General features: G+C 36.1%; 1 protein-coding gene and 1 pseudogene across 3 annotated transcripts in view; both read left to right on the plus strand.

The window, feature by feature from the left end:
* The window catches only part of GLCE (glucuronic acid epimerase), a 111,549-nt gene that overhangs the window by 30,755 nt on the left and 61,427 nt on the right, over positions 1-19,367 (plus strand). The window contains exons 2-3 of one of the 3 annotated variants that reach the window (XM_024925721.4): positions 3,129-3,218; positions 19,016-19,106. The gene's annotated coding sequence lies outside the window, so the exon portion shown is untranslated. Of the gene's footprint in view, positions 1-3,128; positions 3,219-7,402; positions 18,571-19,015; positions 19,107-19,367 lie in introns of those variants that run through there. The other 2 variants (XM_034939023.3, XM_003818531.5) reach the window with 2 other exon arrangements.
* Positions 5,111-6,152, plus strand: LOC129394042 (histone-lysine N-methyltransferase SETMAR-like; annotated as a pseudogene).

Here is a 19,367-nt window from a genome sequence, read left to right on the forward strand (position 1 = left end):
TTGTAGTGTATCACCTCCGGTTTGGTGGTTGGCTAGGAGGACTCGGGACTTAGCATATAGTCAAACTCGTGGTTATGACTTATCACAGCAGAAGGGTACAAAGCTAAATTAGCAAATGGGAAAGGTTCATGGGTGAAGTCTGGAGGAAACAAGGCACAAGCTTACACGAATCTTCTCCCAGTGGAATCATGCAGGATACATTTAATTTAACAATGAATTGTTGACAACACATGTGAATACAGTTGAACAGGAAGCTCATTAGAGACTCAGTGCCCAAGGTTTTTATTGGGAGCTGGTCAGGTAAGCATCCTCTGCCTAGCATGTAGCAAAATTCCAGTTTCCAAGAAGGAAAGCAGATGTTCAGAATATTGTTTGCATAAATACTTCAGGCACAGTAAACCACCCTTTTTAGTTAGGGAATGTCAGGAACCCTTTTGAAGTTCAAGTTCTTAGACACCAGCCAAGGCCTAACCTTACAAGTAGGCCTTTCTAAGGATAGCACTCCTGAGCCTGCTGTGTTACCTTTTTCCTGCATACTAGGTTGCCTGGTTTTTTTCCTTTTCTGTACTTTGTAGATTTTAATTTATTGTCTTCTGACTTGTATAGCTTCAAGGAGAAATCTGTGATGACTTATCTTTGCTCCATTGAATGTAATGTACCTTTTTACCTCTGGCTGCTTTAAATGTTTTCTTTATCATTATTTTCAGCAATGTATGTGTGAATGTGTGTTTGTGTTTATCCTGCTAGATATTGCTTGAACTTCTGGGAACTGTGGGTTTGTAGTTTTCAACAAAGTGGAAATTTCTGTAGCTATTTTTTCCAATATTGCCCTACTCTTTTTGTTTTCATGCTTTCATTATGGTTATGTTGATTGCCGACATTGTTACAGAGGTCATGGCATCTTTATTTTTTGGAGGGGTTATGTGTGTGTGTGTGTGTGTGTGTGTTTCTCTCTGTCTTCATTTTTGGATAGTTTTATTCCTGTGTCTTCAATTTACTAATACTTTCTTTTGTAGTGGCTAATCTGCTACAAATCTTATATAATAATATTTTTATTTCAAGTATTTTTTTATATGTAGAAGTTTTATTTGATTCTTTTATGTTTCTTTGTCTCCTCATTGTGTTTGGGTTTTCTCTTATGCTATTGAGGAAACATTTGTTTTAGCTATTTTAATGTTCTCATCTCTTAATTTGATCATCTCTTTCATTTCTGGTTCTGTTAATATTGACTGTTTTTCTAGTTCACAAGTCACATTTTATTGCTTCTTGATAGGTCTAATAGTTTTTTATCGAATGCTCATTATTGTGAATTTTATGTTATTTGCTGGATTTGGTTGCATTATTTTAAAGGATGTTGGTTTTTTTCTAGTATGCCACTGTTACTTACAGATAAGTTCGATCCTTTCAAAGCTTATTTTTATGCAGCTTCAGGGAGAATCTAGAGTAGCCTTAAGGACTAATTTAACCTCACTTCTAATGCGTGGTCCTTCTGGAGTCACTCATGGCTGCCCTGCTATTCAGCAAGATTTCACCACTTTGGGTAATACAAATTTTAACAATTCCTGGCCTTTTGTGAGCACTGACAGTTGTTTATCTTACAACTCCTGGTAATTTTCTTTTTCTAAAGGTTGATGTTTTATTTTGCCCAGCCTCTTGGGGGTTCACCCTTCACATGTATAACTTGTATTCAGCCAAAGATCCAGTAGGACTGCTGTGCATTTTTTGGGATCTCTTTCCGTGTTGATCTCTTCTCTCAGGCATCTGCCCCCTCCCCCTCCCCCTGAATTCTAGCTGTTTTGGCCTCCCTAAACTCTGATATATGTCTTTTCAATTCAGCAATGTTCCTAGGTTCTTATGAGGTTACCTTTCCCTGCGCCATTGTTTGTAAATTACCTCCAGGCAGAAGCTGGAGGGCCCTCTTATTATTGCCCTTTTAGGGCAATAGTCTGGTATCATAGACTTGTGCTGCCTTTGTTCAGTGCCAGCAAATAGTTTCCTCTATTTTATCCAATTTCTGGTTGTTAGGGAGAAGGATATTTCCAGACATATTCAGAATGTCCTTCATATTCAGAAGTGGAAATCTCCCTATAAACATTGCATACTTTTCCATTTATACCATAAATGTTTCCCTTTTCTGAAGCAACTTCATCCTCATAATGTGTGAAAATGTCAAGCCTTTACTTTTTTCTTATTATATTCAGAAGATAATAATGATGCGTGTGATCAGGATCCCAAACTTCAGATTTTGCTCAGATTTTGTTTCAAATTTTTGTATTCACAAAAAATCTCCTATGCCTTTGATGAACATCTAGGTATCACTGTGGATCTGGGCTCCAAGGAGGGTGAGGCAAGGGGGGCGCCTAAGGTACAAAATTTAAGGAGACACTGACTCTCAGATGTCAATCCTGTGCTTGTACTACCTGGAGAGTAAGTGTCTCCTTAAATTTTGTACCCTAGATGCCTTGTTTGCCTCAGTCTAGTACACGCTTTGCGGTGGATATTCCAGACTAAGATCACTTTTATTACCTAGGGCATTAGTCTCAAACCATTATTAACTAGATCACATATTTCCTTTGTAGTAGGTGTCTTTTTTACCTTCATAGTTAAATTATTTAAACTTCTCTGACCATCTGTTTTTTTGGAGGAGTTGTAATAAAGTCTGATGTAAAATGCCAGTTCCTTAGTATTGGCTGAGAAATGAGAGAAGAAAAGAAAAGAGTATTCAGGGTAGCAAATACTGTCCCACAAAGCCAAAACCATGTGTACTGAAGCCTTACCTATTTTTAGTTTAGTCGGCCTTGGCCCTAGAAAACAGTTCCTCTCCCTACCTAGGCCAGATTCCATTAATTCCATGTGGGCTGTTGCCCACTGGGCATGCAGCTGTATTTGCAGTTTGAGAGTCCCAAGTAAGCCTGACTAGGCTTCAAAAATGAATCTAGATTTATACTAAGGAATTTTAATATGGGTCAGAGACATGCAGTTGGTCTCTGATGGTGGGAAGAACAGAGTTTTTAATCTTACATAAAATGTACTCTCTTTGAGGTCTTTGGTTTGTGACCCACTTTTGGATTGCCTTAGAGTGTTCTTGCAGCTGGAATGATAAAGGAATCTCTTTTCTCTCTTCTTAGAATATTAAAGGAGACAGGAAGAAGTCCAGATGAAGTGACTCATGGAACCATTTGTTTATCTGAACCTGAGCTAAATCTTAGGAGAGAAGGGTAAAAATAATTCATTCTTATTATTTTTAGTCCAGATTACCAGGATTTTTCAGATAGTGATGTAGGTATGGGTTCTGGCAGTAATAAACGGCAATTTTACCCAGAATGGCATCTGTTAAATATCTTCCTCTGGCACTTGAAGTGGTATTTGGTATCTGTTTGATAGTTCAGGGGTTGTTCTAAAACATTGATCCTGTGTGCAGAAAGTAACCATTAATCTCATGTTACTACTGCTTGACTCAATTTTCTTTATTTTTATTTTCTTGGACTTTTCTTTTTTAAAAAATAAGAAGAGTAGCATATTTGTACCATCTGCAAAGCACTTTTATAATGGATTGGAATGTGAAAATCTCTAATCCAGAAGGAAGATACTTATATAGTCTTTATAGATAAATGCAATGTACCTTTCTTTAATTACTGGGTGAGGTAATATGTTGTGAAAGAAAATAGTGAACTTGGATTCAAAAAAACCTAATTATAGTTCAGGTTGAACTGCTTGTAGCTCTGTGACCTTGAGCAGGCCAGTTAATCTCTTTGAGAGTCACTTTTTTCCATCTGCAAAGTATGTGTATGTATGTGGGAGGTGGGGGAGGATGTGATAAAATCTGCCTGCCTATTTATTCGTGTCAGTGTGAAGAGCATAATAAAGATGTGAAAGCACTTGGGAAATGTGTAAAGAACATATACATACAAATGTAAAAATGATATTTATAAGTATTTTATCTCAGCACAATCAAGTCTTGTTTTTGTCTTTGGGACACTGTGTAAATATAGTCTCAGCTAAATTTTTTTTTAAAATCACTGATAGCTTAGAAAAAGAGAAGTAAAAAAATACGTATATTGGCAAATGGATGGAAAACACATCAAAGGTTACAAGTTACCTATGAAAGAATTGATAAAATCTCCTTAGAGTTTGTGTGTGTGTGTGTTTGTGTGTATTAACAAAATTTGAAATTTTTACTTACCTTCTCTTTCACCTCTAGACTTTGAAAGTCTGTATCAGATTTTGTGACATATTGTATGTGGATTGTCTACTTTAGATTATCCATGGAAAACTATTTTTTAAAATCAGTCTTGTTGCTCCTTGTTGTCTAAGACAATTCTGGATGTTTTCTCCTGATTGGTATGTTTTCAGGGGAATGCAAACTAATTTAATATAGCCCTGGTGTGTATAATGAGGGTGTTAAATCTGTCAGAACACAAATCACAATGATTGAAATATGAATGTAATATTTTGGTACCTTTGAAACTATTAAATTACTCCCCTATATTACATTAAATCAGTGAGAGAATTCCCTTGGTTGGTTCATTCATTCATTAAACAAATATTAATACCATTCCTACTATTGCCAGGTACTGTTGTATCACATACAACAGTAAACAAAACAGACAAAAATTTCTGCCTCTATGGAGCTTACATTCTAGCTGAGAGGGAAACTGAAACTAACAGATAAAATATATACTGTATCAGATAGCAAAATAAAGGAGGGAAAGGGGATGGGGGAGTGTTGGAAGGCATGGCAGTTGGAGGAGGGCAGGCCTGGGAAGGATTGTGACATTTGAGTGAAGACCTACAAGGAATCTGTGCAGATATCTCAGGGAAGAACATTCCTGTTCTAAGGTATAGCAAGGGTAACAGATTTGAGAAAAGTGTGTGCCTAGTATGTTCAAGGAACAAGGAGGAGGCTAATGTGACTGAAGTGGAGTGAGCATGGAGTGTTAGGCTGGTGCAGACATAATTGCGGTTTTTGCATTGTTTAAATTTGCTGTTTGGTATTGGAATACATTCTTAAATAAATGTGGTTATGTTATACATAATTTTAATGTGCATTTCTTGCTTTGTTTTGCTAATGACTTATTACTTGCTGTTTATTTTATATTTATTTTAGACTATGGAAATGATGTTAGACAAAAAGCAAATTCAAGTGATTTTCTTATTCAAGTTCAAAATGGGTCATAAAGCAGCAGAGACAACTCGCAGCATCAACAATGCATTTGGCCCAGAAATTGCTAACAAAGGTACAGTGCAGTGGTGGTTCAAGAACTTTTGCAAAGGAGACGAGAGCCATGAAGATGAGGAGTGTTGTGGCCGGCCATCGAAAGTTGGCAACGACCAATTGAGAGCAGTCATCGAAGCTGATCCTCTTACAACACTAGAAGTTGCCAAGAACTCAACATCAACCATCCTACGGTCATTCAGCATTTGAAGCAAATTAGAAGGTTGTAAAAGCTCGATAAGTGGGTGCCTCATGAGCTGACTGAAAATAAAAACAATCGTCATTTTGAAGTGTTGTCTTCTCTTACTTTGTGTAACAACAATGAGCCATTTCTTGATCAGATTGTGACGTGCGTTGGTAAGTGGATTTTATATGACAACCGCTGATGACCAGCTTGGTGGTTGGACTGAGAAGAAGCTCCAGAGCACTTCCCAAAGCCAAACTTGTACCAAAATGTTCATGGTCACTGTTTGATGGTCTGCTGCCGGTCTGATCCACTACAGCTTTCTGAGTTCCAGCAAAACCATTACATCTGAGAAGTATGCTCAACAAATCTCTGAGATGCATGGAAAGCTGCAACGCCTGCAGCCAGCATTGATCAACATAAAGGGCCCAGTCCTTCGGCACAGCAATGCCTGACAATGTGTTGCACAATCAACGCTTCAAAAGTTGAATGAATTGGGCACAAAGTTTTGCCTCATCCACCGTATTCACCTGACTTCTTGCCAACTGACTACCACTTCTTCAAGCATCTCAGCAACTTTTTGCAGGGAAGATGTTTCCACAACCAGAATGCAGAAAAAGCTTTCCAAGAGTTTATCGAATCCCAGATCACACATTTTTGCACTACAGGAATAAATAAACTTATTTCTCATTGGCAAAAATGTGTTGATTGTAATGTTTCCTATTTTGATGAATAAAGATGTGTTTGAGCCTAGTTATAATATAATGATTTAAAATTCACGGTACAAAACCGCAGTTATTTTTGCACCAACCTAATAAGATTAAAACCAGTAGAGGTGGGTATTTTGAGAACCATGTATTTCAAGGACGGAATTATTGTTTGTGTCAGCTGCTGCTCATAGGTAAAATAAGAGGAAGTCGGAGAATCGATTGTTGTGTTTAGCAATGTGGAAGATGTTGGTGACCTTAAATAAGTGCAAGTTGGTAGACAGATGGGATGAAAAGCTTGGTTGATATGGATTCAGGAGAAAATGGGAGATGTGGAGACAGTGAGTGTAGATAACACTTTTGAGTTTTATTGTAAAGGGGGAACTATGCACATTTGGTGTGTAGAGTTAAGAGAGTGGGCTTTAAAAAATTTTTTGGTTCTATGTTTAATGTGATAGGAATAATCCAGTAGAGAGGGAATATTTGACAATGCAGTAGAAGGAAGAGAAAATTGCTGCAGCAGTTTTCTTGAATAGGTGGGAAATAATTGGGATTACCTTTAGTTTTCCAAAGTGACCATTGTATTTCTTTGATGCTTATAATTCACATTCTTCCCTTTTAAAGAACATCAGTGCCTGAGCCTTTTTATATACATATCCTTTCTTATGTCTGTACCTTACCCCTCACATGTATACTTTTTTCTTTTTTTTAAAAAACCCTGCATGTGGCATTCAAACACATGTATGCTTTTATCAGAGCCCCTAAAATACTTTATTACATTTATTTACATGTCTCACCCATTACTGGATTGTCGATACCTTGATCTATGTTATTACTCAACTATTGGTTCTTTGACTGCAGTGTTTTTATTCATTGCTACATGCCTATATTAGTTACCCATTGTTGCATAACAAATTACTTTAAAACATAGCCACTCAAAACACACATTTATTATATTGCAGTGAGTCAGGAATCCAGGAACAGCATAGGTGCTGGGTCTCTTACAAGGTTATGAACCAATGTGTTGACAGGGCCTGAAGTCTCATCAGAAATCTTGATGTGAAAGGATCCATTTTCTAGGTCACTCATAAGGCAGGATTCATTTCTTCTCAGGCTGTTGGCCAGAGGCCTCCCTTGGACCCGTGCCAAAGGGCCCCATAGAGCATCTCACAATATGGCAGTTGACTTAGAGCAAACAAGCAAGAGGGCAAGAAAAAGTGCCAGCAAAAGAGAGTGCTAGCAAGAAGCACATCACAATTTTTATAACCTAATTACAGAAGTGACTTCCCATCACTGTTGCCATATTTTCTTTATTTTTAAAAATTGAGACAGAGTCTTACTATGTTGCCCAGGCTGGTCTTGAACTCCTGGGCTCAAGTGATCCTCCTGCCTTGGCCTCCCAAAGTCTTGGGATTACAGGCGTGAACCACCATGCTTGGCCAATATTTTCTTCTTTATAAGCAAGTTACTAGGTCTAGCCCACACTTAAAGAGGGTTACACAACATGTGTCTATCAGAAGGCAGGGATCACTGCAGGGATGTATTAGAAGTCCGCCACCCGGTCCCCAAACTCTAGAACTATAAAAATGCTTAACTTGTTGAATGAATTAACCTTTTTCCAAGCACCCTCATAACTGGTAGTGTACATTTGTAAGAGGGCTGGTCAAGGGTAAGAATTTGGTTTGAGACTGTATACAGAATAACTTGATACTCAGGGATTATTTCAACTGTTTCTTGTTTCCTTAATGATTTGCTTTTATGAAATAATGTTAATGAAAAGTTCAAGTCATTTTGTATCTTCAGGAGCTAAGCAAAACCAGGAATGCTATTCAAGAAAATCAGAATACATGCAGTATATTTTAATAGGAATTCTAGAAATAATCTGATAGCAAGCTGTATTTTGAGATAATTCAAGCTTCCAGTCATTCCTAACATATATACCCTTTTATGACATGGATGAGCATAAGGATATATAAAAATCTGTGCAATTGAAATGTAGTTGAATTTGATCTCTACTATAAAATAATCTTTATAAAAATAAGATTTTAACAGGTAGGAATAAGCATCATCAGATCATGGATTTCAATTTTTTTGCATAGTTTAAATGTTGAGGTGATTTAATCTTTTGAAGAAAACTAAGGAATCTCATCCTCTTATAAAATGTTAGATATTAGAAATAACTTGTCCAATCCTATATTTTTATAGATGAGGAAATGGCTACCCAGTGACGTACCCAAGCTTTCTGGTGGCACGGCCAGTGCCAGATCCCAGGCCTCCTGACTCCATTCAGTGCACTGTACCATGCCTTAAACCATACTGGAGCCACTTGGGGAGTTTAAAAACTTTTATGCTTCTCTTATCCCCAGACCTTTTGATTTAATTGATATGGGTTAGAACTTGGTCATTGGAAGTTTTAAACACGCCCCAGGTGATTCATGCATCATAGTCTGGGAACCTCTACTCCAAAAAGAATTAGTGTGCTTAAGGAATTGGAACTAGAGTGAAATCAGTGGTACAGACTTCTATCCGTTATGATTCCTTAATCACTTATTTGGCTGGGTTTTATCAGAGTAGTAAGACAATTTTTTACATTGAGAAATAATTAAGATATATGCAGAGCAAAGACTTCCTTAATAAAACTGTCCTTTCACTAGTATTTTGTGAGATAGCCTGTGACAAAATTTTTCCTAATCATGAAATTGGAGAACAATTTTTTGACACTAATCAGGCAAGGAGAAAGTTTCGTGCCATCTGTGTTGTGGCATGCTCTGCTGTTGTTTTAACTAGATAAAATTCTAATTACTGTTAAACAGATTGTTTATGAGGTTGTTTTTAATATTTTAGAGCAAGTGCATAAATATAAAGAGGCAAAGAAATGGTTCCAGATTTAAAATACAGTTTCTTTAAAAGTAAATCAGAATTTGACACACTGGGTTGTTTAATTACACATTTCAGTTTGGGTCCTTGGTACTGCAATGTTGCAAGGCATATGAAATTTGCAGTTTGTTACAACTATTCTGTTGTGTCGTTTTATACTTTTGGATATAAAGCTGACCAAACATTCTAACTAGAAAATACTAATTCATGATTGATAAGTGGCATTTTGTTTCTACATATTGTTCTTTTAAACAAGGTCTTTCTTTGATAATGACAGATGTAGGGAATATGAAGCAGAAGAGGTAAGAATAGGAGATTATGATCATATCAAAGCATTTCAGAATGTTAAATCTTTTATTGAACCAGTATCAGGGTGTTGACAAGAAAAGCTATATATTTGGGTTGCTAGAGTAGAAGCGATAAGGGGCATATTAGTTTTCTATTGCTACCATCATAAATCAATACAAACTTGGTAGCTTAAACAGAAAGCTTTTTAATCTTACAGTTCTGTGAGTCAGTAGGCCAATCCAGGTCTCATTGGGTTAAAATAAAAATTTCAGCATGGCCATGTTCCTTTCTGGAGGCTGTAGGGCAAGATCAGTTTCCTTGCTTATATGGGGTTTTGGTAGAATTCACTTCCTTGTGGTTGTAGCATTTGTCTTGATCAGAGCCCTTTCTAGCACCTACATTCCACCCTCGTTCCCTGGCATGTGGCCCTCCTTCATCTTCAAAGCCAGTAACAAAGGTCAAGTCCCTCTCAAGCTTCCAGTATTTCCTTCTCCTTTGATTTAAACTCTCTGATCCACCTTCTGTCTTCCTCTTCCACTTCAAAAGCCTCATGTGATGAGATTGGGCCTACCTGGATAATACAGAGTAATCTCTCCCATCTCAAGTTCCTTAACCTTAATTACAACTGCAAGTCCCTTTTGCCATGTAAGGTAACTTAGATTCCAGTGCTTAAGGGCACAGATATCTTTGGAGGGCCATTGTTCTGCCTGTCAAAGAGGGCTAGATCACTGGAGTCAAGGAAGCCAAGTGTCAGTATTGACATAGCTGTTGAAAGTCTTCATTTATACAACAAATTTTTTTTAGTGCTTGCTGTGTCTAGTCATTGTAGTAGGCACTGGGGCTATTGTGGTAAACAAGACAGACATAGTATCTGCCCTTGCCTGTCTAGCAGTATACTTATAAAAACAAGCAAAACATATAGCATTGCTTTATAAAGAATTCTTCATGTATTCCATATTTATGTAAGCTCTTTGAAAGCCAGTACTAGTGTTCTTTGTTTTGGCCCTTTCCTCATCCCATCACTACAGCAGTGTTTTACATACTAGATGCTTAACAGATACTGTTAACAAAGGCTTACTTTGTTTTTTCTTTGCATTGAGTTAGAAACCTCATTTATCTCTCTTTTTTTCTATTTTCTGCTTCAAAAGCAGTGAGGAATTTTGAGTTCAAAAATCCAGACGTAGAGGACAATTTAAGATTTAATCAGATACCCACTGAGGAATTTTTAAAAAGGCCTTAAGAATGACCATGTACTCCATTTTACTTTTCTTGGTAAAGACTCTAAAGTGCTAAAGGCAGCTCTGTTTTTGCTTTTTCCTCCTCCTCCTATTATTATTATTATTGTTATTTTTGAGAAAGGGTCTGGCTCTGTCACCCAGGCTGGAGTGCATTGGTATGAGCACAGGCTCACTGTAGCCTTGACCTCCTCAGCTCGAACAGTCTTCCTACCTCAGCCTCCCAATGAACTGGGACTATAAGCACACTGTACCACATCTGGCTATTTTTTACATCTTCTGTAGAGATGGAGTCTCACTATGTTACCCAGGCTGGTCTTGAGCTCCTGGGCTCAAACTATCCTTACACCTTGGCCTCCCAAAATGATGGGATTATAGGCATGAACCATGGTTCCCAGCCTTGCTTTCACCTCCTAAATTCAACAGTCAGAGAGTACTTACCCAATTAAAAAAAAAAATCAACAGTTGCTTTAAACCAGTATTCACCTATAGTGAAGAACTGCCAACTCAGAAGCAAATTAAAATAAATTTTTCAATATGGCTTTTCTGAGATAGATAGACTTTTAAAATAATGGAAGAGATTTACTATCTGTTGGTCACTGCTCTTAGAGCTTCTGTCTTCCTCATATACAATTCTCTCTTGTGCTCCCACTGTGTGCCGAGTGTGGGTCTACCCTTCATGGAAAAACTGCGGTATTCTTACCAATCGTTAAATGCCTTCTAAAAGACAGTTATTTGTAGTTTTCTTAGTGATAGTCCTGGTTACAATTCTGTATCATGTAGTTTCCCAATGTAGCAATAGGAAACTTCAGTAATGGTGGATTGGAGTAAGCATAGGTATATGAGATTTATAGTCTACACAGGCATTGATTTCAATCATAAAACTTTTTATCAGAACTATTAGCAAGTGGTTAAATATACTTGTAACACAGGTTTGGGCTACATAGTGTTAAGTGTCACATGAGGCCTTCTTAATTTCAGTACATACCAAGTTCTCCATCCCAAATCCCTTCTTGATTCTTCGATGATTTAACATTATTTATGGATAATTTCTTATTCTGACCTTTAATGTTTCTAAACAAATAGCCTAAATATATTTTATATAAAACTTCATTTCTGAAAGAAGAACTTTTGGAATAATGGGTGGAAAGTTCATTTGATTTGCTTAAGTGTAGAGATGGCTATTGTGATATTTAAGTTTGGATGATACTAATTTGGGTGAAGGAAAGTAGTAGCTACTTTTATAGAGATAGGTGGTTTAATCTTTAAAATGTTACTAGGTAATGTTGATTTCTGTGAACTTAGCATTTCAGTGGCCAGTAAGGTAAAGCATCCTGTTGGGTTTAGTTCATATGTAAAAATTCTTATTAATTGGCAACTTTTGAAGAGAGCTGGAAGTTTAACTGTGAATGGTGTAATACTAATTAACTGAAGTTTTCTTGATTCTTTGAAAAAGATGGGAAAAAACTCCTGTGTTTATGGACGTTAAAATATAGTAGTGACTTAAACACACGCAATGCTACAGAGAGAAGAGACAGGAAATTTACTAACCTACTGAAACTTTTGACAGGTGCAGTGCATCTTTGGAAGTCAGATTTTGATTATTATTAATAAAACAGCCTTTGTTTAGTAAGTTGAACATCAAGTGAGAAGATTACATGGAGCAGTAAGCATACAGATTTGCAATAGGTACTCCATTCAGTGGGTTTTAATGGGTGTCAAAACTAAACTGACCTTAGTGAATTATAGCTACTGCACACACATGGCTTCAGTTAGAAAGGATATGGTACCAGGTAATGTCATCAGTTTTTCCAAATGTGTTCCTGGGGAAAATAACCTAAATTCTTGAAGCAGATCATTTAACTTATAATTGGATGTAATATTATGACAAGAAAAGGCCTTAAGGCAAAAACTGTTCCTTATAGAGGCTTTTTGTTTTTCATTTGAAATTAGTGCAGTTGCTGATCGGCTTTAAAAAAAAAACTCATATTCTTTTAAATATAATAATCTGAAGGTGTTGCTAAATTTACTAGCCCAACTGAGAAACAACAGTATCCTTAAAAACAAATAATTGAGTTTAGGTTAAATGGAAATAGTTGGCTAAATATGATTTTTAAAAATAATACCTAAGGTACATATAGGAACCAGATAGATTAAATAACATGATAGAAAGTGTTCAGAAGAGGTAGTACCTTTATACTTAGTTTTAAAAAATTTAAATTCCTCTACTATGTAGATTTTTATATTTTGTGACCACATGCATGTATAGTATAGTAATAATTCACTGTAAGCTTGTAGTGTACTGTATTAGTTGAAGTACGATAAAGAAATTCTTGCAGAAGAGTAGAGATACTTCTGAAATACTGTGTTTTCCAGCTTGCATTCCTCATCCTACTTATTCAAATAAAGCGACTATTTTTTCCCTGATAAAAAAGTTAGAAACAAATGATTGTTTTACTTTTTTTTTTTTTTTTTTTTTTGAGATGGAATCTCACTCTGTGACCCAGGCTGGAGTGCAGTGGCACGATCTCAGCTCACTGCAACCTCTGTCTCCCAGGCTTAAGTGATTCTCATGACTCAGCCTCCCGAGTAGCTGGGATTACAGGCGTGTGCCACCACACCCAGCTAATTTTTTTGTATTTTTGGTAGAGACAGGGTTTCACCATGTTGGCCAGGCTGATCTCAAACTCCTGACCTCAGGTGATCTGCCCACCTTGGCCTCCCAAAGTCCTGGGATTACAAGCATTAGCCACCTTGCCTGGCCTGTTTTACTTTTTATTTTCAGAATGCTTATTATGCAATGGAAGCAGAATTAATCATATTCCTCTCCCTGACCAACAATGTGGAATTCTCTACTGACTGTAAATCAGTATTTTTAAAAGAGCTTTAATGAAAGTTCTTTTATGATACCACTAAGCAGATGTCAGGATTTACTTTTCAATTAGGTGGTATAGTGGTGATGAGCAGATCAGACTCCTTTGCAGGTGATACATTGCTTAGGGGAACTGACATTTAGACCATTGATCCCTCTAGTGATTTTACATGTCACGACTGAGCTATTTGTCACTTGCTCTATCTGAAAAGTAGGCAGAATAAACAAGAGGATTTTCACAGACTATAAGATCCAAACTAAATAATCCTGAAAAGGCCTTTGATTTAAAATTCTTTTAAGTATCATAAATTTTATTTGTTTAAATGAACATGCAGTAAAACTGACTTTTCCTATGTATAGTTGATATATTTCAACATGTGTAGATTTATCTAACCACCATCACAGTCAATATCCAGAATAGTTTCCTTAGCTCAAAAAACTCCTTGTGTTATCCCTGTGTAGTTGTGCTCCCCCCCACCCCTCAATACCTGGTAACTCTGCCATTTTACTTTTGTCTTTTCAAAAATGGTCATGAAGTGGAATAATAGAGCATGAAGCCATTTAAGACTGTTACATATCCATTTACTCAGCATATGCCTTATAAGATTCATATAAGTTGTTCTGTGTATTGATATTTTATTCCTTTTTATTACTGAGTAGTATTCAGTTGTATGGATGTACCACAGTTTGTTTATAAGTTTATTAATTGGAGGACATTTGAGTTGTTTCCAGTTTTTAGCTATTTTGAATAGAGCTTCTATAAACATTTGTGTATAGGATTTTGTGCAAATGAGTTCTCATTTCTGTTGGGTAAAAATACATAGGTATGGGATTGGTGGGTCATATGGTAGATGTTTATTGTCAAGAAATTGACAAACTGTTTTCTAAAATGGCTATTTCCACTTTGTATTTCCATCAGCAATGTATGAGTGTTCTAGTTGTTCTGCACAGTTGTCAGCACTTGGTATGTTCAATCTTTCTCATTTTAGCCATTCTAATAGATTTGTAGTGGTACCTGATAATGAGTTTCATTTTTCACTTTCCTGATAGCTAGTGATGTTGCGCATTTTGTCGTATGTTTTGTTATATTCTCTTTGGTGAAGGATCTATTCAGGTCCTTTGACCATTAAAAACAACCTTTTTATTTTGGTAGAAGTTTAGGTGTATAGAAGAGTTACAAAGATAATACAAAGAGTTTTATATTCCTTTATATTCCTCACACAGCTTGCCATAATAATAACAGTTTACAAAACCAAGTGCATTTTTCAAAACCAAGAAACCAACAGGTACCTTACTACCAACCAAACTCCAGATTCCAAATTGAGATTTTGCCAGATTTTCCACTGGGTCTCCTGTTCTTGAATCCATTCCAGGATTACGTGTTACATTTGTCATCTCTCCCTAAATCTCCTATAGTCTATGACAGTTTCTCTGCCTTTCTTTGTTTTTCATAAACTTGATAGTTCTGAGTACTAGTACCAGTCAGATATTTTGCAGAGTGTCTCTCAATTTGTGTTTGTCTGATGCTTTTCTTGTGATTAGACTGAGGTTATGAGTTTTAGGAAGAATACACAGAGGGAAATGCCCTTTTCCTCACATCTTATCAAAGTGCATGATGACAGCATTACTTGGCTAAGGTACTGTTTATCAGATTTCCTCACTGTAAAGTTGATATTTTTGTCTTTTTGTATTATATTCTTTAGAAATGAGTTGCTAATTTCAGCCCACGATCAAAAGGGTGGGAGATTGTTTCATCTTATGGATAGGGTATATCTATATGTTATTAAGTTTTCTTCTGTAAGTAAGCCTTTGTCCCTTCTCTTCCATTTATTTATTCAGTCATTTATATCAATATGTATACTTATTTTATACATTGGCTTATAATTCAATACTATGTTATTTTGTTGCTAAAATTGTTCCAGTGTTGGTCCCTGTATTCCTTTGACATGTCCCGTCCTTTTCTTTTTTGAATACTTCCTTAATTTCTGGTACTACAAGATACTCCAGGCTTATCATATATTTTCTCTGCCCTACCCCTAGAATCAGCCATTTCCACCAGGAGCCCTGGTTTCTTGTATTGGAGAATTGTGTTTAGATCCATTGTCTCTCTGGGTACTGGATATACTTGTTGATACAGGGGTATCACCATTTCAAGGCCTTCTCAGAGGATAGAGCTAGGAAATAATACATTTGTATATTAATCATGTATTTATGTACATCTATAATTGTTTCTGTACCTATCTATTTGTATTATATATTTTGCTGTATATATAATATATATTAAGTTCATACTGATGTCTGTGACTAATCCAGTACCACAGGGTTCATTCCAGGCTTCCCCACTTTGCTTATCTGTAACTTTCCTTTCTAACAGAAACCTGGCCTTGATCATCCATTTACTTGTTTGTTCCATCTCAGTAAAGCAAGTTCACAATTGTTAACCAGTACCCCTGTGAGAAATAAATTTACCCTACCCCCTTTAGCTGGGTTATGCCATTCATTTATAATACAGCCAGATTCATTTGTCATGGACTGCATTCTATCTTAAAATTCCCCCAGCATCTTTGTTGATTTTTTAAAATTTGCATACATTAAAGTTCAGTCTTTGTGATGTGCGGTTCTGTGGGTTTTGACAAATGCATAACATCATGTATACACCACTTCAGTGTCATACAGAACAACTTCATCACACTAAAAAATTTCTCCATGCATCCCCTTTGTAGTCAGCCACTACTCCATACCCCAACTCCTCTCCTGACAACCAAAATCTCCTGTAGTTTTGCATTTTCCATTGTGTCATCTGAATGCAATCGTATAATATATTGCTTTTGGATCTGACTTCTTTCATTTAGAAAAATACATTTAAGGTTTATTCATATTGTTTCATAAATCAAATAGTTCATTCCTTTTCATTTCTGCATAGTATTTTATTGTATAGGAATACCACAGTTTGTTTATCCATTCACCCGGACATTTTGGTTGCTTCCAGGTTTTGGTGATTATGAATAAAGCTTCATTAAATATTGGTGTATAGGTTTTTGTCTGAATACAAGTTTTCAGTTCAGTTTAGTAAGTATCTAGAAGTTTGACTGCTGTGTCATATGATAAATGTATACTTAGCTCTGTTAGAAACTGCCAAACTGTCTTTCAGGTGGTTGTGCCATTTTTTATTTCCACCAGTAATGAATGAGATTTCCTATTGCTCTGTATCTTTAGCAGCATTTGGAATTACCAGTTGTTTTTGTTTGTTTGTTTGTTTGTTTTTTAAGCTATTCTAATCATGTACTTTTGCTCATATTTAAATTATATTGTTTTCTTACTGTTGAGTTTTGAGTGTTCTATATATTTGTTGGACAGAAGTCCTTTGTTCCATAAGCGATTTGCAGGTATTATCTCCCTGTCAGTAGCTTGTCCTTATGTTATGTTAAAGATACCTTTCCAGAGCATAAATTTTTAATTTTGTTGAAGTCCAATTTATAACTTTTAATTTTATGGATTATGTTTTTGGTGTCATATCTCAGAACTCTGCTTAACTTCAGGTAACAAAGATTTTCTTCTTCTTTGTCATTTTCTAGGTACAAGTTTTACAGTTTTATATTTTACATTTAAGTTTATTTTGAGTGAATTTTTGTATAACATGAGGGTTTAGGTGAAATTTTATTTTTTTCTTTGCATATGGATGCACAGTTGTTCCAACACCATTTGTTGAAAAGACAATCCTTTCCTCACTATATGTCTTTGAACCTTTGACAAAAATCAGTTGACCCTGTTTGTGTGGATATATTTGTGAACACTCTATTCTTTTCCATTGATTGATCTCTCCCTTCAGCAATATCACATTGTCTTGGTAAGTAGCTTAAAGCCTTAAAATTAGGTAGTATAATTCCTTCAACTTTATTTATTTTAAAAATAGTTTTGTCTTCTCTAGTTCTTTTGCCTTTCCATAATAATCTTGGAATCAGCTTGTCTATAACTACAAAAAATCCTGGAATTTTGATTGGAGTTGCATTAAATTTCTAGACCAGTTTGGGGAGAATTGACATCTTTACAATGTTGAGCTTTCTGATCTATGAACACAGGATATCTTTCTACTTACTCAGATTTTCCTGATGCATACATCAGCATTTCGTTGTTGTTAGCATATAGCTCTTGTACATGTTCTAATATGTTTATGCTCAAGTATTTGTTTTTTATGGAGCTATTTTGAACGGTATTATTTTTAAATGTGAGGGTTCCAAATTGTTCATTGTTAATGTACAGAAATGTGATTGATGTTGACCTTTTCTCCCCAATCTTTGTCTATGTTCAGATTGGATCATTTTTATTCATCTGTAGTAAGTTCACTGACTTTTTCTTCTGTCGTCTTCATTCGGCTATTGAGCTCATTTAGTGAGCTTTTTATTTTGGTTATTGGTATTTTTCCACTTCTAAAATTTCCATTTGGTTCTTCTTTCATGTTCTATTTTTTTTTCTGAGTTTATCTCTGTTTCAAGAATGTTTGCACTTACTTGTTAAAGCATTCTGTAATAATGGCTCTAAATATCTTTAATATCTTAGATAATTTCAATATCTTTGTTTTCTTGATGTTAGTATTTTTCCTGTGCAAGTTGAGTTTTTTTGATTCCTTGTATACCTAGTAATTTTGGATTATATCCTGGACATTTGACTATTATGTTAGGAGACGTTGGGTCTTGTTTAAATACTATGCAAAATGTTGATATATTTGTTTTAGTAGACAGTCAACCCAGTTAGAGTCACACTGCAAATTTCTGTGGATTGTAGTTACAACATCAGTTTGATTTTCAAAACTTTTGCGATATTACTTGCTTCTGTCCCACATGTGTACCACCCATTGCCAGTCTGGAACTTGAGGGGTGGTCTGTTCATAATTCTCAAAGTCTGTGTATGTTTGTTTGGGTCAGATGTATGCATGTGCCACTCGAGGGTGAGTCCAGGAGTTCATAAAACAACTTTGAGGTGTTGCTCTCCCATGTTCCTTGTCTGTGATCTCCCAGTAATTTCTAATTCTGCATGGCTCCCCTTTTCTGATCAGAAAGTGGATCTTTATCCCTCTTTAATGTTCACTCCCTGCAGCTGTGCCCATATTCAGGGCCAAGTGGCAGGAGGACAGAGAGAGAAGCAAAAGGGATTCACCACATCCTCTTGGGACCACAGCTTCTGTGATCAGAGAGGTAGATTCCCTCTCTCAGAGTTTTAGTTCTTAGTAACCTCCATTGCCACTGCTGCCACAGCTGTGATGGGTGGCTGGGCTTGAGAGAGTGAAGAGAGAAAAAAACGGGGGGATTTGCACACTTCCTTGTGAGTCTTAAGAGACCCCTTTCCCTCTCTCAAGCCAGAGGTAGAGGGCTTCTCCTGAAGCTTTCCATTTGGCCTGTATTATGTTCAGTCTGGATGAAAGCAGAGGGGGAAATAAATGGTAAACCTGTGGTTGCTTCAGTGGTACATCAAATTCTGGTTGTTTTAATCGGCCTGCTACTGTTACTTTTCAAAGTTCCTTAGTAGTTGTTCCATGCATTCTGTCCAGGTCTTATAGCTACATTAACTTGTTGGCATGTGATTACCCCATCTTATCTGGAACTGGAAGCTGACTTAAGGTTTTCAATTTTGTTTCTCCAGGAATTTGACAAGAAACTGAAGTTTTGATTCAGATATATTTTGAATTGAAACCAGAGATGTTCTAGAGTTTAGATTCTTTCATTTGATTAAGGTAAGATTGTTTGATAAAACTTAATCATACCTTTACTCTACGTTTTCAGTGATGTGCTAGAATTTAGATTGTTTCATTTGATTAAGGTAAGATTGTTTAATAAAAGTTAATTATACCAATACTATGCATTTTTAGACTTATATTTTAATGTGTATTTGATTAACACATTTAAATTTCCCAGTCTAATCTGAGATTCTGACCTCAGGAAATATTTTCATGGTTTCTTTACCACTTAAATAGCTAATGTTCCTTGTAACAACT

Source organism: Pan paniscus, chromosome 16 (assembly GCF_029289425.2).
Source record: "Pan paniscus chromosome 16, NHGRI_mPanPan1-v2.0_pri, whole genome shotgun sequence".
Lineage (NCBI taxonomy): Eukaryota > Metazoa > Chordata > Mammalia > Primates > Hominidae > Pan > Pan paniscus.